The 25,230-nt window shown below is 46.8% G+C and overlaps 1 protein-coding gene across 1 annotated transcript in view; it reads right to left on the reverse strand.

The window, feature by feature from the left end:
- LOC141055902 (uncharacterized) overlaps positions 1 to 22,827 on the reverse strand; it is a 38,643-nt gene extending 15,816 nt beyond the window's left edge. The window contains exon 1 of the mRNA XM_073552618.1: positions 22,509 to 22,827. The gene's annotated coding sequence lies outside the window, so the exon portion shown is untranslated. The remainder of the gene's footprint in view (positions 1 to 22,508) is intronic.
- Between the last annotated feature and the right edge of the window lie 2,403 nt (positions 22,828 to 25,230).

The following is a 25,230-nucleotide window of genomic DNA, read 5'->3' on the forward strand; positions in this document are numbered from 1 at the left end:
CACTGACTCCATCACCACCGGCCGTCTATATGAAGGTCTCCCGTCTTCCCCGCACTGTAATCTTCTATCACGTTAGATCTCAGGTCTGAGTCACACACAGAAGTTTGAGGCTTTTATAAAAGATTTTTTGTTTGCACAAACACCGGAGACAGAAATTATGTGATCCCAAAGTCTCAATGTATAGTGTTTTATGGGGTTTATTTCTGGCCTTAGACTTTCCTATATTACAGGAAAAACTCCAGAAAAAAAGCAGATATTAAAATGCCCTCTGCCCCCAAGTACTCGATGTAAGCATGCCTAATAACGATGTCTGGGCCTGCAATGTATGAAGGTCTATTAGGCCGGGCCAGAGGCAGCGTCCAATAAGATACCTTTTAACGCCCCCATACGCATTAGACTAAAGGTACATGAAAGCATGATTTCGGGGGGTTTGGTCGACTATATAATGTATTTGGGGGCCTCCCGACAAATGATGTCAGGGCAGAGAAGGATCTGGCATCCTGAATTTCAGAGGCTAAACCGTTTGTTCTTCCTGTAGATAATCCTCCTCTGGAGGCGACTCTCTCATACAGACCACAGAAAAGCTGGAATATTTGTGTGTATGGGGGAGTTGGGAGAGATAGCCGTCTGCCAAATAATAATACAGGGTGGGCCATTTATAAAGTTGCAATTCAAAATGGCGGCCATGGTCACCACCCATTTTGAAACTTTTCCCCCTCCTATATACTAATGTGCCACAAACAGGAAGTTGATATCACCAACCATTCCCATTAAATTTAGGTTTATCCATATAAATGGCCCACCCAGATGTATCCATATAAATGGCCCACCCTGTACAAAAAGAGAAACTCACATATTACATATAGTCATTACAAACAGAGTGATCTATTTCAAGTGTTTATTTCTGTTAATGTCGATGATTATGGCTTACAGCCAACGAAAACCCAAAAGTCATTATCTCAGTAAATTAGAATTCTTTATAACACCAGCTTGAAAAATTATTTTAAAATCAAAATTGTTGGCCTACTGAAATGTATGTACTTGGCTGGGGCTCCTTTTGCATCATTTACTGCATCAATGTAGTGTGGCATCAGCCTGTGGCACTGCTGAGGTGTTATGAAAGCCCAGGTTGCTTTGATAGCAGCCTTCAGCTCGTCTGCATTGTTGGGTCTGGTGTCTCTCCTCTTCCTCTTGACAATACCCCATAGATTCTCTATGGGGATAAGGTCAGGCGGGTTTGCTGGCGAATCAAGCACAGTGATACGGTTGTTTTTAAACCAGGTATTGGTACTTTTGGCAATGTTGACAGGGGCCAAGTCCTGCTGGACAATGAAATTTTCATCTCTAAAAAGCTTTTCGGCAGAGGGAAGCATGAAGTGTTCTAAAATTTCCTGGTAGATGGCTGCGCTGACTTTGGTCTTGATAAAACACAGTGGACCTATACCAGCAGAAGACATGGCTCCCCAAACCATCACTGATTGTGGAAACTTCAGACTAGACCTCAAGCAGCTTGGATTGTGGCCTCTCTGCTCTTCCTCCAGACTCTGGGATCTTGATTTCATCTGAAAAAAAGACCTTGAACCAATGAGCAACAGTCCAGTTCTTTTTCTCCTCGGCCCTGGTAAGACGCTTCTGGCGTAGTCTATTGGTCGTGACTGGCTTGAAACAAGGAATGCGACACTTGTAGCCCATGTCCCGGATACGTCTGTGTGTGGTGGCTCTTGAAGCAATGACTCCAGCAGCAGTCCACTCCTTGTGAATCTCCCCCAAATTTTTGAATGGCCTTTTCTTAACAATCCTTTCAAGGCTGTGGTTATCCCGGTTGCTTGTGCACCTTTTTCTACCACACTTTTTCCTTCCACTCAACTTTCCATTAATATGCTTGGATTCAGCACTCTGTGAACAGCCAGCTTCTTTAGCAATGACCTTTTGTGGCTTACCCTCCTTGTGGAGTGTGACAGTGACTGCCTTCAGGACATCTGTCAAGTCAGCAGTCTTCCCCATGATTGTGGAGCCTACTAAAACAGTCTAAGGGACCTTTTTAAATGCTTAGGAAGCCTTTGCAGGTGTTTTTTTTGTTAATTATTCGAATTTACTGAGATAATGACTTTTTGGTTTTCATAGGCTATAAGCCATAATCATCAACATTAACAGAAATAAACACTTGAAATAGATCACTCTGTTTGTAATGACTCAATATAATATATGAGTTTCACTTTTTGTATTGCAGAACTGCAACTTTTAATTTTGTTAGAAGCACCTGTACATTAGATAGAAGGAACAACACTTGATGAGTGCTTCTTCTGCATTATGCAGAGCCAGGAACTTTCCAGTTACATGTGATGGTATATATATATATTTTGTTAAAAGGTTCAACAGTCAGAAAACCATTATGAAAAGGCCCATCATCTCCTGTGGGGACCATACGGGTTGAGATGTGTCGCTTCGGCCCTTCAGAGCTACTCTCAGCTCCCATTTGATTTTTGAGGACCTCATTGGCTGAGGTGCATCGGTACGACTGCTCACTAGTACTCTCAAAGTCCATGCTATGAGGGCCACACACTCCTTGCTGTCGCACTGCATATTTAGCTCTCTGTAGAACTCCTTTCCCAGTTTGGTGACACTGTGGTCTCCTCTCTGGTATAGACAATTGTTTGCTTAAATCCTGTTTGTCTAAGATATGGAATTCTACCTTAACTTAATCACCTTTAATTAAGCCTTCTGCCCCCTTTCCCCAAGGAAAAGAGAGCGAGAGAGAGAATATTCCGCCAGAACGGTATTTGGGGTTAAATTTCTTTCAATGAAATCCTTCCGGGCATGCTCAGTGTAAAAATCCTTCTGGGCATGGTCATTGTAAAAAAAAAAAAAAAGCGGATCCATTAACGGATCCGCCGCCCATAGGCGACCATTATAAAGAATGGCGGATAGCGGCGGATCCGTTGCTTTCCGCTGTTTTTACGCAGCCAAAAAACGTTTCATTGTCCGTCCACTGGACACAGCGGACGCCAGAAATTATGGCGGATCCGTCAAAAAACGGATCCAACGGATGACCATCCGTCAAAATCCACCGCTAATGCAAGTCAATGGGAAAAAAAAGGATCCGTCAAAAAAAATGGCGGATCCGTTTTTTTTGCAAAACGGCGAATTTTGACTGATGGCAACAAACGGAAATGTGAAACAGGCCTTAAAGACACCATCCTGCTGCTCTCAGTGAAGTTTTATCCTTTTAACCCCTTCTCGACATGAAAAGACCACAAAAACGGCGCAGAGTATGCTCCAATAGGGGAATCCGAAAGGACACAATTTACCATTGTGAAACCTGCCCTGAGAAACCTGGTGTTTGAAGTAAGGATTGCTTCAAAGCGTACCACATGTCCACAAATTAATAAAATTAGGTTTTACCCGTTTGACACAACACACTTTTATAATCTGATCTACTCCACATATCTTACGCATAACACCACATTATAAATTCATACACCAGTAAAACCAAAAGCATTATAATCCTTACTATAAAACTATGCCTCTAGATAAATTCCTTGAGGGGTGTAGTTCCCAAAATGGGTCACTTGTGGGGAATTTCCACTGTACACAACATGACTCCCGCAGACCATTCCATCAAAGTCTGAATTGCAAAACATCACACCTTCCCTTCCGAGCCCCAACGTGCACCCAAACAATGGTACTCACCCCAGGCCTCGCTTACACTGTGTTCCAAATTATTATGCAAAAAATATTTCCTCACATTTTCTCTAAATTACCTATATGAATTGCAGTCATTGTTATTTTCCAGTCATCTAATATTCTAGTATAATTGCAATGTTTTGGAACAAACTGCCTATGAAAACAGTATATTTTTAAAAATAAGAAACACTCAAAATGCATGTTCCAAATTATTATGCACAGCAGAGTTTTCAACCTTTTTTATTTTTATTTTGAACAAAAAAATGGTCAATTGTGAAGTTATAAGCATTATCAGCTTATTACAAAATGAAATCAAACAGTTTTCAAGTCAAAACTTTATTCTAGGTGATGTTACATTTGCACATAGGACCCCTTGTTGGAAAGAAGCTTCTGAACTCTCTCGTCCATTTAATTTGTCAGTTTTGGATGGTTTGTGCTTCAATTGTTTTGCATGTGGACAGAATACCCTCCCAGAGCTGTTGCTTAGATGTGAACTGCCTCCCACCATCATAGACACTCCTTTTGATGATGCGCCAGAGATTCTCAATGGGGTTGAGGTCAGGGGAAGATGGTGGCCACACCATAAGTTTGTCCTCCCATAGCAGCCAGAGATGCAGATGTGTTATTTGCAGCATGAGGCGGTGCATTATCATGCATGAAAATGATCTTGCTGCGGAAAGCACGGTTCTTCCTCTTGAACCATGGCAGGAAGTGCTGTTTTAGAAACTCCACATAGATTATGGAGTTCATCTTTACCCCTTCAGGGATCCTAAAGGGGCCGACAATCTCTCTCCCCATGATTCCAGCCCAAAACATTACTCCACCTCCTCCTTGTTGGCGCCTTAGCCGTGTTTTCATGGGGTGTCCATCAACCAGCCATCCTCCACTCCATCCATCTGCACCATTGAGCGTTGCACGGCACTCATCGGTGAACAAAACAGTTTGGAAGTCAGTCTTCATGTATCGTTTGGCCCACTGGAGCGGTTTCTGCTTGTGTGCAGTGGATAGAGGTGGTCGACAGGATGGCTTACGCACAGCTGCAACCCTCTGAAGGACCCTGCATCTTGTTGTTCGGGGGACGTTGGAGGAACCAGCAGCTTCAAAAACTTGTCTGCTGCTATGACAAGGCATTTTTGCAGCTGCTCTTTTAACCTGACGCAATTGCCTGTTGGAAAGAGTCCTCAATTTTTCCTTATCAGCACGCACACGTGTGTGCTGGGAATCAGCGACATACTTCTTGATTGTGCGATGATCACGATGAAGTGTCTTGGCAATGCTGATTGTAGTCATGCCTTGACCTAAATTCTCCACAATTTGTTGCTTCTCAGCAGCCGACACATCCTTTTTCTTTCCCATTTTGGCAAAAAATGCAGGCTGCATAATAATGTGGAACAGCCTTCTAAGGCTGTGTGCACACGCTGCGGATTAGGTGCGGATTCATCCGCGCGGATTTTGTAAAATTGGCAGGTGAAACCGCAGGTCAAAATACCTGCGGTTTTACCTGCGGATTGCTCTGCGGTTTTTCATCTCCTCAATGGAGGAGATGGCAAACCGAGGGGAATCCGCAGAAAGAATTGACATGTCAATTCTTTCTGTGGATTGAAAACCGCAGATAATCCGCGCGGAAAATTCTGCACCGTCTGCATTGCGGTTTTTGATTCCCATAGGGAATCATGGTACTGTACACCGCAGCAAAAACTGCTGCGGGTCCGCAGCGGCCAAAACCACTGCGGAACCGCAGCAAAATCCGCAGCATGTGCACACAGCCTTAAGTAGTCTTGCCTTTATTTGGACACACCTGCCAAACTAATTTGCACAGGTATCTGCAATTGCTTTCAGTGATATAAAGAGCCCTGACACACATCACCATCAATGAATTTAAATGACAAACAAAAAAATGATAACCATATCACTCCTAAACTCTTTTTGCATAATAATTTGGAACACAGTTTAAAGGGATCTCCGGTATGGAAGTTAGGGCAAATCCCTCAGTGCTCTGATTCTGATCCCAGGCTTCTATTAAAGGGATCATTGGTATGGAAGTCAGGGCAAATCCCTCAGTGCTCTGATTCTGACCCAGGCTTCTATTAAAGCATAGCTCTCAACCGTCCGATTCTTGTGGGACAGTCCCATTTTTGACACCCCCCAACCCCGTCCCGCCCGGGACCCTATTTTTCCCGCATTGCCCCCCCATGCACCGACCCCATCCTCGCCCTCCCAGAGACCCACCGCAGCCTGCAATGATGTGGCTAAGCAGTTCTGTGGCTGTGCAGTGTGCGCACAGGATCTATGATGAGGTCACAGAAGGGGAGGAGTCAGGGGTCACATGATCAGGGGCATCCGTGTCTGCAGGACTCTGCTGTGCTGGTTGTCATGGTGCTGGATGGGGTAAGTTTCTGTGTGGGGTCAGGAGGGGTTTACAGTGTGGATGTAGCAGAGCTGTGTGCGTTTGAGGTGTACGGAGCGGAGCCAAGCGTGTACGAGGTGGATGGAGCGGAGCTGTGTGTGTAAGAGGTGTACTGAGCAGATCCGCGTGTGTACGGAGCCGCATGTGTACGAGGTGTACGGAGCCACGTGTGTACAAGGCGAAGCCACGTGTGTACGGGGCGTACGGAGCGGAGTCGCATGTGTACTGAGCAGAGCCACGCGTGTAAGAGGTGTACGGAGCGGAGCCACGCGTGTACGAGGTGTATGGAGCGGAGCCGCGCGTGTACGGAGCCACGTGTGTATGAGGTGTACGAAGTGGAGCTGCGTGTGTACGGAGCGGAGCCGCATGTGACGTGGTGTACTGAGCGGAGCCGCGTGTGTACGAGGTGTACGGAGCCACGTGTGTATGACGTGTACGGGGCGTATCGAGCGGAGCCACGTGTGTACAGGGCGTACGGCGCGGAGTCGCGTGTGTACAGAGTGGAGCCGCGCGTGTACGAGGTGTACGGAGCCACGTGTGGACGGGGCATACGGAGCGGAGCCGTGCGTGTACGGAGCGGAGCCGCACGTGTACGGAGTGGAGTCACGTGTGTGTGAGGTGTACGAAGCGGAGCCGCGTGTGTACGAGGTGTGCGGAGCCGTGTGTACGAGGTGTGCGGAGCGGAGCCGCGTGTGTACGAGGTGTACAGAGCGGAGTCACGTGTGTACGAGGTGTACGGAGCGGAGCCGCGCGTGTAAGAGGTGTACGGAGCTGCAGGTGTACAGAGCGGAGCCGCGCGTGTATAAGGCGTACAGAGCGGAATCATGTGTGTACCTGGTGTACGGAGCGGAGCCGCGTGTGTATAGGGTATGCGGAGCGGAGCCGTGTGTGTACGGAGTGGAGCCATATGTGTACGGGGTGTACGGAGCGGAGCCAAGTGTGTACAAGGCATACAAAGCGGGCTTTTCCCAAAGACACAAAAGAGTACACGGTGGAGCCCTGAGGAGCACTTTAAAACTCGCACATGACGGTCCACCGGAAGTGACATGCTAGAAGCTGACCGGAAATAAGCCACTTTCATGAGGAGTTTGTGACGGAACCAGGAATGCTTCAGATCCATCACCATGTCCTCCTCAGACAGCGCGGACAGCAGGATCGCCTTGGAATCGGGGATGCCAGCCACGTGAGCGGATCATGATATGTCCTGCACCGGGAGGCTCAGGTGGGCATTACAATGGGAGCCGGGCTGCTATAGTATCTTTATAGAATCTCTTTCTTTCTGTTTCTTTCTTTCTCATTCTCTGTTCTGTCTTTCCCTCTCTTTTTCTTTCTCTCTCTCTGTTCTTTCTTTCCCCTCTTTCTTCCTCTTTCTTTCTATACTTCTTTCTCTCTCTGTTCTATTTTTCTGTCCCCTCTTTCTTTCTCGCTCTGTTCTTCCTTTCCTCTGTTTCTCTCTCTCTGTTCTTTCTTTTTTTCTTTCCTCGCTTTCTTTCTTTCCCCTTTCTTTCTCTGTTCTTTCTTTCCCCTCTTTCTTTCTCTCTGTTCTTTTTTCTGTCCCCTTTCTTTCTTTCTCTCTCTGTTCTCTCTTTCTTTCCCCTCTCTCTCTGTTCTTTCTTTCCCCTCTTTCTTTCGCTCTCCCTCTGTTTTTTTTCTGTCCCCTCTTTCTTTCTCTGTTCTTTCTTTCTCCTCTTTCTTTCGCTCTCCCTCTGTTCTTTTTTCTGTCCCCTCTTTCTTTCTCTCTGTTCTTTCTTTTCCCTCTTTCTTTCATTCCCTTTTTCTCTCTCTCTGTTCTTCCTTTCTCTTTCTCCCTCTGTTCCTTCTTTCTTTCTTTCCTTCTCACTCTCCTTTCTTTCTCTGTTTTCTTTCTTTCTTTTCCTTAGTACCAGCCAGTTTGCCCACAGCACCAGCAAGTGTGCCCACAATACCAGCCACTGTGCCATCAGTACCAGTTCGTGTGATCAGCAATGCTAAATGGGTGTGGTTGGGCGTGGACATGGGTGTGACTAGTTGTGAAATGGGTGTGGTTGGGGCATGGCCTAAATTGTGCAGCGCCGCGCTGCGCGCGTCGCTACCTTTTTCCTTCTTTCTCTTCAAAAGTTGGGAGGTATGATTAAAGGGATCATTGGTATGGAAGTCAGGGCAAAGCCTTCCAGCACTTTGGTTCTGACACCAGGCCTCTCTTAAAGGGATCCCCAGTATGGAAGTTAGGGCAATTTCACTCAGCGTTCTGGTTCTGACCCCAGGCCTCTCTTAAAGGGATCCCCGGTATGGAAGTCAGGGCAATTGCCTTCAAATGCCCTGGTACTGACCCCAGACTCTCTTAAAGGGATCTCCTGTATGGAAGTTAGGGAAAATCCCTCAGCGCTCTGATTCTGACCCCAGGATTCTATTAAAGGGATCATTGGTATGCAAGTCAGGGCAAATCGACTCAGCGCTGTGTTATGAATGAGTCACCGTAGGAGGCAAAAGCAGAAAAACAAGCTAAGTCCAGAAAACCAGAGAAGTTGGCAACTATCAGATTGCAGACCCCTGAACCTATCAACACAACTAGCAGTAGCCGTGGGTGGTTCCTAAGATGCCCTAGACCCCTCGATCACAGCCGGAGAAATACATAGGCCTAAAGAAAGAAAGGGGAAATCTAAACTGCCCCAGAGCAGACCCCAAAGCAATAGGCAGCCCCCAACATATAATGACGGTGAAGCAAGATGAAAATACTAACACAGACAGAAAGATAGACTGAGCAAAGACGGGGCCTCAAAACTACCTAGATAGGAACGGACAGGAAGGCTGCTGTCTGCAATCTGCCAAAACCCTATCAAAGACATAAGCCAACCAGCTGATATAAAGAAGGCCCTGAAGCAGCTAGGCTTCAAAAACTGAATCAGCACTCAGGTATTTTCAGAAGACAGAGCTAAATGAATTCAGCACACCCCAGCAGGGAATGGCAGAAATCCAGAAAAACAAAGCAAAAACAAAGTCAAAGTACAAAAGCAAAAGGCCGAGCAGCAAACTTAGCTTTGGAGGAGCAGGAATTCAGACTGGTCTCCAAGGATCCCACAGAGAAATCACCCGCAGGGCAGAAGGGCGTCGGCAGCATTATATCCAGTCCGTAACTCCACTCAGCCAGTCACAATCATCAGCCTCAGGTGTTTGACAATCAGGCTCACTACCTTTCTTTACCAGAAGAGGGAGTTCCTCGGGCCTCAGTAATGAAGGGGAAAATGAACTCACAACAGTACCTCCCCCTTGAGGATGGGTCACCGAACCCTCAACTATGCCACCAGGGCGATCAGGGTGAGCCCGATGAAAGGCACGCACCAATCTTTTGGCATGAATATCAGAGGCAGAGACCCAGGAACTATCCTCCTGACCATAACCCTTCCACTTAACCAAATACTGGAGTCTCCATCTAGCCAGATGGGAATCCAGTACTTTCTCTACCTCATACTCCATTTTACTTTCAACCAATACAGGGTCTGGAGGTGCCACCCCCGGAACAACAGGTTCAACAAACCTCTTCAACAAAGATTTATGGAACACATTATGGATTTTAAATGTGACCGGAAGAGCCAAACGAAAAGAGACCGGATTAATAATCTCCACAATCTTGTAAGGTCCAATAAATCTAGGCTTAAACTTAGGAGAAGCCACCTTCATAGCAATATTTTTTGATGATAACCACACCATATCACCAACCTTAAACTGGGGACCAATGGTCCTATGTCGGTTGGAAAACCGCTGGGCCTTCTCCTGGGAGAGAGATAACTTATCCAACACTTGGTCCCAGATCTGGTGCACTCTCTCCACCACAGTGTCAACACCTGGGCAGGCAGAGGGCTCCACCTGCCCTGAAGAAAATTGAGGATGAAACCCAAAGTTACAAAAAAAAGGTGACATCAAAGTGGCAGAACTAGCTCTATTATTCAAAGCAAATTAGGCCAAGGGCAAAAATGAAACCCAATCATCCTGATCAGCAGAAACAAAACATCTCAGATATGACTCCAAGGTCTGGTTTGTTCTCTCTGTCTGCCCATTGGTCTGAGGGTGAAAAGCAGAGGAGAAGGACAACTGAATTCCCAGCCTGGAACAGAAAGTTCTCCAAAATCTAGACACAAACTGCACTCCTCTGTCAGATACAATGTTCTCAGGAATCCCGTGCAAACGAACCACCTGTTGTAAAAACAGGGGCACCACCTCAGAGGAAGACGGCAACTTAGGGAGTGGTACAAGATGAACCATCTTAGAGAACCTATCACAAATCACCCAAATAACAGTCATCCTCTGAGAGACAGGCATATCAGAGATGAAATCCATTGAAATATGGGTCCATGGCCTCTTGGGGACAGGCAAAGGCATCAACAACCCACTAGAGCGAGAACACGATTTAGACCGGGAGCACGTCCCACAGGACTGCACAAAATTCCTGACATCACGAGAAAAGGAGGGCCACCAAAAAAAACAACTCACCAGATCTCTAGTACCAAAAATACCTGGATGACCAGCCAAAGCAGAGCAATGAACTTCAGACATCACTCTCTTCTTCCACTGGTCAGGAACATACAACTTTCCACTGGGACAACGCTCAGGTTTGTCCTCCTGGAACTCTTCCAGAGCACGTCTCAAATCGGGCGAGATGGCAGAAAGAACTACCCCTTCGCCTAAGATGGTAGCAGGCTTGGTCACCACAGGAGAATCAGCAAGGAAGCTCCTAGAGAGGGTGTCTGCCTTGACATTCTTTGTTCCAGGAAGAAAAGAAACCACAAAATCAAAACGTGTAAAAAACAAGGCCCACCTAGCCTGTCTAGGGTTCAAGCGCTTAGCCGACTCTAGGTAAATCAAATTCTTGTGGTCAGTGAGGACCACGACTTGATGCTTAGCTCCCTCCAACCAATGTCTCCACTCCTCAAATGCCCATTTCATGGCCAACAGTTCCCTATTCCCCACATCATAGTTACGTTCAGATGGAGAGAACTTTCGGGAAAAGAAAGCACAGGGATTCATTTTAGATGTTACAGGATCCTTTTGGGACAAAACAGCTCCTGCACCAATCTCAGAAGCATCCACCTCTACCTGGAATGGAAGTGAGACATCAGGTTGCCGCAAAACCGGGGCGGAGGTAAATCTTCGCTTCAACTCCTGAAAGGAAGCAACCGCCTACGGAGACCAATTTAACACATCAGCACCCTTTTTAGTCAATTCAGTCAATGGCTTGGCAATACTAGAAAATGTTGCTATAAATGTCCGATAAAAATTAGCAAAACCCAAAAACTTCTGGAGGGCCTTCAAAGAAGTGGGCTGAACCCAATCGTGAATGGCCTGTACCTTGGCCGGGTCCATTTCAATAGTTGACGGGGACAAAATAAATCCCAAAAAAGAAATCCTCTGTACTCCAAAAAGGCATTTAGATCCCTTGACATACAGGGAATTCTCCCTCAAGATCTGGAACACAGTCCGAATATGTTCCACATGAGAATCCCAATCCTTGGAGAAGATCAAAATATCATCCAGATAGATAATCAAAAATTTATCGACAAAATCTCGGAAAATATCGTTCATGAAGCACTGGAAGACAGAAGGGGCATTAGTGAGCCCAAAAGGTATCACCAGGTACTCAAAATGTCCCTCCGGAGTATTAAACGCCGTCTTCCATTCATCCCCATGCTTAATGCGAATAAGATTATACGCCCCCCTGAGGTCAAGCTTGGTAAACCAGCAAGCACCTTTAACTCTGGAGAATAGATCAGAAATCAGGGGTAACGGATACTGATATTTAACAGTAATTTTGTTGAGGGCACGATAATCAATACAAGGTCTTAATGATCCATCCTTTTTGGCTACAAAAAAAAAACCGGCACCCAAGGGTGACGAGGATGGTCTAATATGACCCTTCTCCAACGCCTCCTTAATATAGGATCGCATAGCCTCGTGCTCGAGTACAGATAAATTGAAGAGCCGACCCTTGGGAAATTTACACCCCGGGCTCAGTTCAATTGCACAGTCATAACTCCTATGAGGAGGCAGAGACGCAGACTCATTCTCACTAAATACATCATAAAAGTCCGCCAAATAATCAGGAACATCATGCGACTGAGGAGAGGTGGAAAACACCGGAGCCTCACTAAAGGCACACCGACAACCCCAACTCACCACAGACACAGATTTCCAATCCAAAACTGGATTATGAATCTGTAACCAGGGAAACCACAGAACAACAGTATCATGCAGATTATGTAACACCAGAAATCTGCAATTTTCTTGATGGTCTGGGGCGACCCGCATTACCACCTGGGTCCAAAACTGGGGTTTATTTTTAGCCAAAGGAGTAGCATCAATTCCCCTCAAAGGGATAGGCGTCTGCAGAGGTGTCATCAGAAATCCACAACGTTTAGCAAAATCCAAGTCCATTAGGTTTAGGGCTGCTCCCGAATCCACAAACGCCTTGGCGGAAAATGTGGACAGGGAGCAGATCAGAGTAATAGCCAGAAGAAACTTAGGTTGAACACCCCCAACAGAAAACGTGTGCAAAGCATTTCTCTCGTTTGGGACAGACAGAAATAATATGCGAGGCATCTCCACAGAAAAAACACAACTTATTACGCCTTCTGAACTCCTGACGCTGCTCTCTGGAAAAAACTATTACATTGCATAGGTTCAGACATTTGTTCAACAGGTGGCAACACCTCTCGTGCAGCTTTGCATTCGCGCAAACGTTGATCAACCTGAATGGCTAATGACATAGAATCGTCAAGACCAGAGGGAACAGGAAATCCCACCATAGTATCTTAGCTTCTGACAACCCCTTCCGAAAGAGAGCAGCCAAGGCATTATCATTCCAGGTAGTAAGTACCGCCCACTTTCGGAATTTTTGACAGTACAATTCTGCAGAATCACGACCCTGGCTCAATGCCAGCAGGGTCTTTTCAGCCTGATCAATGGCATTAGGTTCGTCATACAACAACCCCAAAGCATGAAAGAATGCGTTCACATTAGTCAGAATAGGATCATCTGGTTTCAAAGAAAACGACCAATCCTGGGGATCGCCACGCAGCAAAGAGATGACAATTTTAACCTGCTGCGCGGAGCTCCCTGACGAGTTAGGCTTCAAGGCAAAAAATAACTTACAATTATTTTTGAAATTCAAAAATTTAGGCTGGTTTCACATTTGCGTTTTTTTTCGCGGTAATTTAGCGCTAAATAGCGCATGCGTTTTTTTCTCCTATACTTTGCATGGGATGCGCTTATGTGCGCATACACATGCGTTTGTATGCGTTTTACCGCGCATGCGTTTTTTTGCGGTATGCGCTCGGGCGCACAAAATGCAACTTGTTGCATTTTTTGTGCGTCCGATTTGCCTAAAAAAAACGCATGCGCGCGCAATGCGTTTTTTTACAGCAAGACACCCATTATAAGTCTATGGTGAGCATATGTGCGCATTGGCATGCTTATGTATGCGTTTTTTTGCACATGCGTTTTTTTTTTTACCATTAGTTTAGACAATGGAATTTAGGGGTTTGGGTAAAGTTAGGGTTAGTTAAGGGGGTTTAGGGTTAGGGTCAGGGTTAGGGTTAAGTATGGTTTGGTTAAGGGTTAGGGTCAGGGTTAGGGTTAGGGTCAGGGTTAAGTATGGTTTGGTTAAGGGTTAGGGTCAGGGTTAGGGTTAAGTATGGTTTGGTTAAGGGTTAGGGTCAGGGTTAGGGTCAGGGTTAGGGTCAGGGTTAGGGTTAAGTATGGTTTGGTTAAGGGTTAGGGTCAGGGTTAGGGTTAGGGTCAGGGTCAGGGTTAGGGTCAGGGTTAGGGTTAACTATGGTTTGGTTAAGGGTTAGGGTCAGGGTTAGGGTCAGGGTTAGGGTTAAGGTTAAGTATGGTTTGGTTAAGGGTTAGGGTCAGGGTTAGGGTCAGGGTTAAGTATGGTTTGGTTAAGGGTTAAGGTCAGGGTTAGGGTCAGGGTTTGGGTTAGGGTTAAGGTTAGTTAGGGTTTGGGTTAGGGTTAAGTATGGTTTGGTTAAGGGTTAGGGTTAGGGTTAAGTATGGTTTGGGTTAGGGTTAGGGTCAGGGTTAGGGTTAGTAAAGTCATGGTTTGGGTTAGTGTGAGGGGCCACCTAATGTTGGAAAAAAACGCAAACGCGGTAAAAACGCACTAAAAAGTAAAAACGCATACAAACGCATAAAAACGCTGCGTTTTTTTCATGCATGCTCATAAAAATGCTTGAAAAAAACGCAGCAGTTGTATGCTTTTGTATGCGTTTTTCAATGCGTTTTTTTGCGGGAAAAACGCGCTGCAAAAAAAAGCAAGTGTGAAACAGGCCTTAGACCGATCCCCAAAAAATACATCAGGTGTAGGAATCTTTGGTTCAGCAGCATGTGAATGAGCAAGGTAGGCGGAAATTCCCCGTACTTCCGCAGCGAGCTGCTCCACACGATCAGACAATTGCTTTATCTCCATTGAGAGAAAAAAAAATTCCCCCTACGGCCTCAGAGATATAGAGGAAAAAATATACACACCTTTTTTTTTTTTTTTTTTTACAACTCTTTCCTGCTATTGAGTACCTTAGAATCTGCGGTATGGTGGGTGATTCTGTTATGAATGAGTCACCGTAGGAGGCAAAAGCAGAAATACAAGCTAAGTCCAGAAAACCAGAGAAGTTGGCAACTATCAGATTGCAGACCCCTGAACCTATCAACACAACTAGCAGTAGCCGTGGGTGGTTCCTACGATGCCCTAGACCCCTCGATCACAGCCGGAGAAATACATAGGCCGAAAGAAAGAAAGGGGAAATCTAAACTGCCCCAGAGCAGAACCCAAAGCAATAGGCAGCCCCCAACATATAATGACGGTGAAGCAAGATGAAAATACTAACACAGACAGAAAGATAGACTGAGCAAAGACGGGGCCCCAAAACTACCTAGATAGGAAAGGACAGGAAGGCTGCTGTCTGCAATCTGCCAAAACCCTATCAAAGACATAAGCCAACCAGCTGATATAAAAAAGCCCTGAAGCAGCTAGGCTTCAAAAACTGAATTAGCACTCAGGTATTTTCAGAAGACAGAGCTAAATGAATTCAGCACACCCCAGCAGGGAATGGCAGAAATCCAGAAAAACAAAGCAAAAACAAAGTCAAAGCACAAAAGCAAAAGGCCGAGCAGCAAACTTAGCTTTGGAGGAGCAGGGATTCAGACTGGTCTCCAAGGATCCCACAGAGAAATCACCCGCAGGGCAGAAGGGCGTCGGCAGCATTATATCCAGTCCGTAACTCCACTCAGCCAGTCACTGAGGTGTAACTATATTCACAAATACCTGTGTGAGTTGCTGAATTGTAAGTTGCTGAGTGCTTTCTACCTGTTCAATTTTTGCGGGGCTTTGGGGGCTTGTTTAACCTATATTTTCTATCTTCAGGGTTAATCTCTGATTTTACTATCTGTGTTTTTAAGGGTAAACTATATTGCATTTAAATCTTGAGGTGTAACTATATTCACAAGGGGTTAATTAAGGGTGGGAGTTCATACAGTAATTAAGGGTTTATAAGGGGCAGCTGGTTGGGGCTCAACTCCTTTTGGAAGTGCATTGAGCAGCAAGGTGGTGTGCTGGTGAAAGGGGAAAAAAAAAAAAAAAAAACTCTTTTAAATCTTCTTCCTGAGCGAGTGTGAACGAGCTGAGTGTGACCTGAGTGTAAGTGCGAACTGTGGTAAGTGTGTGACTTGAGATTCTGTGACTTTGGATTCAGGGAGTTTCCAAGGGAGGTCTTACTGAATTGCTGTTATATTAATACTTTTCTTTTTTTTTTTTTTTTTTTTTTTTTATTTATTTTTGCTTATCTTATTGTCTGGTGCAATCCCCATTAGGATGTGCTCCACTATTGCCAATGCCATCCAGTGTACGTCTTGCCGCATGTATGAAATCCTTGAACAGCCGGTCGAGGGTGCATACTGCTGTGCAAGATGTGAGCACGTTGTGCATTTGGAAGCCCAGATACTGGATCTAAATGTGCAGCTGGCAACACTGAGATCCATAGACAATATGGAAAGGAGTCTTCTGCTCACTGAGCAGACGCTCAATGGGATAGATGAGGGGGGGGGGATGCTAGGTTGGAGCTGCAGGACAATGAAGCAGCTAGCTGGGTGACAGTTAGAAGGCGGGGTAGAGGGAAGAGCACCAGGGAGGCTAGTCCTGATCTGGCACACCCCAATAAGTTAAGTTGGCAGATGAGGGGAGTGTTAGTGCAAGAGTAGCTCTGCTGCAGCAAGGCATGTCCTCTGAAAGCCAGAGGAGTGTCTGCTCCAGTAAGGGGGGAAATAGGAGAGCAGGGCAGGCCAGACAGGTTCTGGTAGTGGGAGACTCAATTATTAGGGGAACAGATAGGGCAATCTGTCACAAAGACAGGGATCGTCGAACGGTGTGCTGCCTACCTGGCGCTCGAGTCCGACACATCGCTGATCGGGTTGACAGATTACTGGGAGGGGCTGGAGAGGATCCAGCGGTCATGGTGCACATTGGCACAAATGACAAAGTTAGAGGTAGGTGGAAGGTCCTTAAAGATGATTTCAGGGAATTAGGCTGTAAGCTTAAAGCAAGGACCTCCAAGGTGGTATTTTCGGAAATACTTCCTGTACCACGTGCCACGCCAGAGAGGCAACGGGAGATTAGGGAGGTTAATAAGTGGCTCAGGAATTGGTGTAGGAAGGAGGGGTTTGGGTTCCTGCAGAACTGGGCCGACTTCTCAGTTGGCTACAGGTTCTACGCTAGGGACGGGCTGCACCTCAATGGGGAGGGTTCAGCTGTGCTGGGGGAGAAAATGGCTAGAAGGTTGGAGGAGTGTTTAAACTAGGGACGGGGGGGGAGGGTATTCCTTTTATAGGAGGGGAAGACAGTGCAGATAGAGACCTGGGCACAAATAATGAAATTGGGGGTGGGGGTGGCATGGGGGGTGGGGTTAGAACAGTTAATAATTTAAGAAAGAATAGAGGTACAGAGAGATACATAAAGTGCATGTATACTAATGCCAGAAGTCTCGCCAACAAAATGGAGGAATTGGAGTTAATGTTGTTGGAACATAATTATGACATGGTGGGGATATCTGAGACATGGCTGGATGAGAGCCACGACTGGGCGGTTAATTTACAGGGCTATAGTCTGTTCAGAAATGACCGTACAAATAAGCGAGGGGGAGGCGTGTGTTTATATGTAAAATCATCCTTAAAACCCATCCTTCGTGATAATATATATGAATCTAATGAAAATGTAGAGTCCCTGTGGGTAGAGATAAGGGGAGGGGGGAAAAATAATAAATTACTGATAGAGGTTTGTTATAAATCTCCAAAAATAATGGAAGCTACAGAGAATATCCTCATAAAGCAAATAGATGAAGCAGCGACTCAAGGAGAAGTCATTATTATGGGGGACTTCAACTACCCTGAAATACATTGGGGAACCGAAACCTGCAGTTCCAGCAAAGGTAATAGGTTTCTGACAACGTTGAGAGACAATTACCTTTCACAACTGGTTCAGGACCCAACAAGAGGGGGGGCACTGCTAGACCTAATATTAACCAACAGGCCAGACCGCAGATCAAATGTAAGGGTTGAGGGTCACTTGGGTAATAGTGATCACAAATTAATAAGTTTTCATGTATCCTTTAATAAGATGTGTAGTAGAGGGGTTACAAGGACACTAAACTTCAGGAAGGCAAATTTCCAACGGATGAGAGATGATCTTGGTGCAATTAACTGGGACGATATCCTGAGACATAAAAATACACAAAGAAAATGGGAGACGTTTATTAGCATCCTGAATAGGACCTGTGCACAATATATACCGTATGGGAATAAACATGCTAGAAATAGGAGGAAACCACTATGGCTAAATAGAACTGTAAGGGGCGCAATAAGAGATAAAAATAAAGCATTTAGAGAATTAAAGCAAGTAGGTAGTGATGAGGCATTAAATAAATACAGAAGATTAAATAAATTCTGTAAAAAGCAAATCAAGACAGCAAAGATTGAGACAGAGAGACTCATTGCCAGAGAAAGTAAAAATAATCCCAAAATATTCTTTAACTACATAAATAGTAAGAAGCTAAAAAATGATAGTGTTGGTCCCCTTAAAAATAGTCTGGGTGAAATGGTGGATGAGGATGAGGAAAAAGCCAATATGCTAAATGACTTTTTTTCAACAGAATTTACACAAGAAAATCCCATGACGGATAACATGATCAGGGATAAAAAATTCTCCATTAAATGTCACCTGCTTAACCCAGCAGGAAGTACGGCGGCGTCTACAAATCACTAAAATTGACAAATCCCCGGGCCCGGATGGGATACACCCCCGAGTACTGCAGGAATTGAGCACAGTCATAGATAGACCACTATTTTTAATCTTTAAAGATTCCATAATAACAGGGTCTGTACCACAGGACTGGCGTATAGCAAATGTGGTGCCAATATTCAAAAAGGGGACAAAAACTGAACTTGGAAATTATAGGCCAGTAAGTTTAACCTCAACTGTGGGTAAAATCCTGGAGGGTTTTCTAAGAGATACTATACTGGAGTATCTGGAGAAGAATAACCTTATGACCCAATATCAACATGGGTTTACAAGAGACCGTTCCTGTCAGACTAATCTGATAAGCTTTTATGAAGAGGTAAGTTCCGGACTGGACCAAGGGAATGCAGTGGATGTGGTGTACATGGACTTTTCAAAAGCTTTTGATACGGTGCCACACAAAAGGTTGATACATAAAATGAGAACAATGGGGATAGGGGAAAATATGTGTAGGTGGGTTAAGAGCTGGCTCAGGGATAGGAAACAAAGGGTGGTTATTAATGGAGCACACTCGGACTGGGTCACGGTTAGCAGTGGGGTACCACAGGGGTCAGTTTTGGGCCCGCTTCTTTTTAACATATTTATTAATGACCTTGTAGGGGGCATAGAGAGTAGAATTTCAATATTTGCAGATGACACTAAACTCTGCAGGGTAATCAATACAGAGGAGGACAATTTTATATTACAGGAGGATTTATGTAAACTAGAAGCTTGGGCTGATAAATGGCAAATGAGCTTTAATGGGGATAAATGTAAGGTCATGCACTTGGGTAGAACGAACAAGTTGTATAATTATGTGCTTAATTGTAAAACACTGGGCAAAACAGTCACTGAAAAAGACCTGGGTGTATGGGTGGACGACAAACTCACATTTAGTGGCCAGAGTCAAGCAGCTGCTGCAAAGGCAAATAAAATAATGGGATGCATTAAAAGAGGCATAGATGCTCATGAGGAGAACATAATTTTACCTCTATATAAGTCACTAGTGCGACCACACTTAGAATACTGTGTACAGTTCTGGTCTCCGGTGTATAAGAAAGACATAGCTGAACTGGAGCGGGTGCAGAGAAGAGCGACCAAGGTTATTAGGGAACTGGGGGGTCTGCAATACCAAGACAGGTTATTACACTTGGGGTTATTTAGTTTGGAGAATCGAAGGCTTAGGGGTGATCTTATTACAATGTATAAATATATGTGGGGACAATACAAAGACCTTTCTAATGATCTTTTTACTCTTAGACCTGTGACGGGGACAAGGGGGCATCCTCTACGTCTGGAGGAAAGAAGGTTTAAGCATAATCACAGACGCGGATTCTTTACTGTAAGAGCAGTGAGACTATGGAACTCTCTGCCATATGAGGTTGTAATGAGTGATTAACTACTAAAATTTAAGAAGGGACTGGACGCCTTTCTTGAAAAGTATAATATTACAGGGTATATACACTAGTCTCCTTAATATTGCGTTGATCCAGGGAGCTAGTCTGATTGCCGTATGTGGAGACGGGAAGGAATTTTTTTCCCCAATGTGAAGCTTACTGTTGCCACATGGGTTTTTTTTGCCTTCCTCTGGATCAACATGTTAGGGCAAGTTAGGATAGGATATGGGTTGAACTAGATGGACTTAAAGTCTCCCTTCAACCTTAATTACTATGTTACTATGTTACTATGTTACAATCATCAGCCTCAGGTGTTTGACAATCAGGCTCACTACCTTTCTTTACCAGAAGAGGGAGTTCCTCGGGCCTCAGTAATGAAGGGGAAAATGAACTCACAACAGCTCTGGTTCTGATCCCAGGCTCTCTTAAAGGGAACCCTGGTATGGAAGTGAGAGCAAATCCCTTAGCGCTTTAGTTCTGACCCCAGTCTCTGTTAAAGGGATCATTGGTATGGAAGATAGGACAATTCCACTCAACGCTCTAGTTCTGACCCCAGTCTCACTTAAAGGGATCATTAGTATGGAAGTTAGGGCAATTCCACTCAGCGCTCTGGTTCTGACCCCAGGTCCCTCTTAAAGGGATCCCCAGTATGGAAGTTAGGGTAAATCCCTCAGTGCTCTGATTCCCACCCCAGGCTTCTATTAAAGGGATCATTGGTATGGAAGTCAGGGCAAATCCACTCAGTGCTCTGGTTCTGACGCCAGGCCTCTCTTAAAGGGATCCCCGGTATGGAAGTTAAGACCGTTCCACTCAGCGCTCTGGTTCTGACCCCAGGCTGACGGGATGATGTGGGATATTAGGGGTAGTAGTCCGGTAGCTCTGGCTGACGGGATGATGTGGGATATTAGGGGTAGTAGTCCGGTGGCTTTGACCGGATGATGTGGGATATTAGGGGTAGTAGTCCAGTGGCTCTGACGGGACGATGTGGGATATTAGGGGTAGTAGTCCAGTGGCTCTGACGGGACGATGTGGGATATTAGGGGTAGTAGTCCGGTAGCTCTGGCTGACGGGATGATGTGGGATATTATAGTGAATGTGGCTATGCGGAGTGGGCGGGGCTCTACACTCAGCTATATATATATATATATAATCATAATTTGTTATACCTAACCGTAGTTGGTTACTATGCCCAGGCAACGCCGGGCTCTTCAGCTAGTATCTAAATAAATTCCTTGATGTGTCTAGTTCCAAAAGTGGGTCACTTGTGGGGGATTCCACTATTTAGGCACATCAGGGGCTCTGCAAACGTGACATGACATCCGCACACCATTCCATGAAAGTCTGAATTCCAAATCGTCACTCCTTCCCTTCTGATCCCTGACATGTGCCCAAACTGTGGTTTTCCTCCACATATGGGGTATTGGCATACTCAGGAGAAATTGCACAACAGCTTTTGAAGTCCATTTTCTCCTGTTTCCCTTGTGAAAATTAAAAAAGATGGGGCTAAAAGATCTTTTTTTTCCATAAAAATGGTCGATTTTTTTTTCACGGCTCTAAGTTATAAACTTCTGTGAAGCACATGGAGGTTCAAAGTGCTCAACACACATATAGATAAGTTCTTTGAGGGGTCTAGTTTCCAAAATGGTGTCACTTGTGGGGGGTTTCCACTGTTTCAGCACATCAGGGGCTGTGTTAACTTGACATGAAGCCCGAAGATCATTCCATAAAATTCCAAATCACACCTTCCCTTCCGAGCCCCAACGTGCACCCAAACAGTGGTTTTTCTCCACATGTGAAGCATTATTGTACTTAGCAGAAATTGCACAACAACTTTTAGGGTGCCCTTTCTCCTGTTACCCTTGTGAAAATAAAAAAATGGGGCTAAAAGATAATTTTTCTGGAAAAAACATGTTTTTATTTTCACGATTCAACGTTATAATTTTTTGTGAGGCACTTGGAAGTTCACGGTGCTCACCACATAGCTAAATAAATTTCTTGACAATTTAATTTCCAAAATGGGGTCACTTGTGGGGGGTTTCCACAGTTTAGGCACATCAGGGGCTCTCCAAAGGCAACATGACACCCGCAGACCATTCCATCAAAGTCTGCATTCCAAAACGTCACTACTTCACTTCTGAGCCCCGACGTGTGCCCAAATAGTGGTTGTCCTGATTTAAAGGCATAAAAATTAAAAATTTTAAACTTTCAAAATTTTCTAAATGTTCGTCTAATTTTCATTTTTTTCACAAATAAACGTAAGTCATATAAAAAAAATTACCATTATCATAAGGTACAATAAGTCATGAAAAAAAAACCAGTCTCAGAATCACTGGGATCCATTGAAGCGTCCAGAGTTATTACCTCATAATGGACAGTGGTCAGAAATGAAAATATTGGCCCGGTCAGGAAGGTGAAAACAGGGTTCGGGGTGAAGGGGTTAAATACTCCCTACAGGGCCACATGGAAGACACTAAAGGATACAACTTTATAATACTTAGGGGGCTGACAATAATCTAAGGGCTCCCTCCTATAACCACTGTCCCTGAGCGGCCTCCTGAGGACGGTGTGCCGAGCATCGCGACACTGGGTCTTCTATAAACCCGATAACGTGATGAGGCCGGACAGTCACAGTATGTCAGGAACCAACATGGCCCCAGCATCACCGTGTATGGGGGCAATCCCCGCATGGCTATTGGCTGGGCACTCGAGCACGGCGCTCCATCACCTGTGGTAATCGAGTAACAAGCTTGTCCGCGCTCCCGGTGCCTGATGGAGTAGTGGAGAGCGGCTCCCTCATCACTAGTGTCTACATTACTGTGCTGGAGCGGAGCGAGGAGAGAAAGAATCACATTGTGGGAGAAACTTCTCTGGGCTTCTGTCCTCTCATCCTGCAGTTGTCTGAATGGGTCTAATGTGGAGCCGGGAACCGGCGAAGCCGCATTCTGTCCACAGCTGTTACGTCACTGTTCACACCACACAGAGACTTCAAAAGCGTCTCCTCAGTGCTGAAGGGGTTAATGTCCCCCGCGCCCAGTAATGGGAAATCTCCAGCACCTACCTCCTCCCGCAGAGCCGCACTCCACATATATGGCTGCTCTGTGCGCACAGGACCTGGGATGAGGTCACAGGAGGGGAGGAGTCAGGGGGTCACATGATCAGGGGCCTCAGTGTATGCAGGACTCTGCTGTGCTGGTTGTCATGGTGCTGGATGAGGGGAAGTTTCTGTGTGGGGTCAGGAGGGGTTTACAGGGGGGATGTAGCAGAGCCGTGTGTGTGTATGAGGTGTACGGAGCGGAGCCATGTGTGTACGAGGTGTACGGAGCGGAGCCGCGTGTGTACGAGGTGTACGGAGCGGAGCCGCGTGTGTATGAGGTGTACGGAGCGGAGCCATGTGTGTACGAGGTGTACGGAGCGGAGCCGCGTGTGTACGAGGCGTACGGAGCGGAGCCACGTGTGTACGAGGTGTACGGAGCGGAGCCGCGTGTGTACGAGGTGTATGGAGCGGAGCCGTGTGTGTGTGCGTATGAGGTGTACGGAGCAGAGCCGTGTGTGTACGAGGTGTACGGAGCAGAGCCATGTGTGTACGAGGTGTACAGAGCGGAGCCGCGTGTGTACGAGGTGTACGGAGCGGAGCCACGTGTGTACGAGGTGTACGGAGCGGAGCCACGTGTGTACGAGGTGTACGGAGCGGAGCCGCGTGTGTACGAGGTGTACGGAGCGGAGCCACGTGTGTACGAGGTGTACGGAGCGGAGCCACGTGTGTACGAGGTGTATGGAGCGGAGCCGTGTGTGTGTGCGTATGAGGTGTACGGAGCAGAGCCGTGTGTGTACGAGGTGTACGGAGCAGAGCCATGTGTGTACGAGGTGTACAGAGCGGAGCCGTGTGTGTGTGTGTACGAGGTGTACGGAGCAGAGCCGTGTGTGTACGAGGTGTACGGAGCAGAGCCATGTGTGTACGAGGTGTACAGAGCGGAGCCGCGTGTGTACGAGGTGTACGGAGCGGAGCCGTGTGTGTATGAGGTGTATGGAGCGGAGCCGTGTGTGTACGAGGTGTATGGAGCAGAGCCGCGTGTGTACGAGGTGTACGGAGCAGAGCCGTGTGTGTACGGAGCAGAGCCGTGTGTGTGCGAGGTGTACAGAGCAGAGCCGTGTGTGTACGAGGTGTACGGAGCAGAGCCATGTGTGTACGAGGTGTATGGAGCGGAGCCGCATGTGTACGGGGTGTACGGAGCGGAGCCGCATGTGTACGGGGTGTACGGAGCGGAGCCGCGTGTGTACGAGGTGTACGGAGCGGAGCCGCGTGTGTACGAGGTGTACGGAGCGGAGCCGCGTGTGTACGAGGTGTACGGAGCGGAGCCGCGTGTGTACGAGGTGTACGGAGCGGAGCCGTGTGTGTACGAGTTGTACGGAGCAGAGCCGTGTGTATACGAGGTGTACGGAGCAGAGCCGCGTGTGTACGAGGTGTACGGAGCGGAGCCGTGTGTGTATGAGGTGTATGGAGCGGAGCCATGTGTGTACGAGGTGTATGGAGCAGAGCCGCGTGTGTACGAGGTGTACGGAGCAGAGCCGTGTGTGTACGGAGCGGAGCCGTGTGTGTGCGAGGTGTACGGAGCGGAGCCGTGTGTGTACGAGGTGTACGGAGCAGAGCCGTGTGTGTGCGAGGTGTACGGAGTGGAGCCGTGTGTGTAAGAGGTGTACGGAGCGGAGCCGCGTGTGTACGAGGTGTACGAAGCAGAGCCGTGTGTGTACGAGGTGTACGGAGCGGAGCCGCGTGTGTACGAGGTGTACGGAGCGGAGCCGCGTGTGTACGAGGTGTACGGAGTGGAGCCGTGTGTGTAAGAGGTGTACGGAGCGGAGCCGCGTGTGTACGAGGTGTACGAAGCAGAGCCGTGTGTGTGCGAGGTGTACGGAGCGGAGCCGTGTGTGTACGAGGTGTACGGAGCGGAGCCGCGTGTGTACGAGGTGTACGAAGCAGAGCCGTGTGTGTACGAGGTGTACGGAGCAGAGCCGCGTTGTACGAGGTGTACGGAGCGGAGCGCGTGTGTACGGAGCGGAGCCATGTGTGTACGAGGTGTACGGAGCGGAGTCGCGTGTGTACGAGGTGCACGGAGCGGAGCCGCGTGTGTACGAGGTGTACGGAGCGGAGCCGCGTGTGTACGAGGTGTACGGAGCGGAGCCGTGTGTGTACGAGGTGTACGGAGCGGAGCCGTGTGTGTGCGAGGTGTACAGAGCGGAGCCGTGTGTGTGCGAGGTGTACCGAGCTGAGTTGTTTGTGTATGGACCCCTCTGTGTGCGGACCCCTCTGTGTATGCTGTATACACCTGTATACCACTAGCTTTGGTCACAGACCCTGCGGCTCTTTATGACATTGTAGAATTGCTGTGCTGACAGGTATTCATCTCATCTGCTGGTGTTACCCTCCTAAGAACAGGTAACGGCAGAAGTCA

The sequence above is a fragment of the Dendrobates tinctorius genome, unplaced genomic scaffold, assembly GCF_039654945.1.
Source record: "Dendrobates tinctorius isolate UK_male_01 unplaced genomic scaffold, ASM3965494v1 ptg000192l, whole genome shotgun sequence".
In the NCBI taxonomy this organism is placed as follows: Eukaryota; Metazoa; Chordata; class Amphibia; order Anura; family Dendrobatidae; genus Dendrobates; species Dendrobates tinctorius.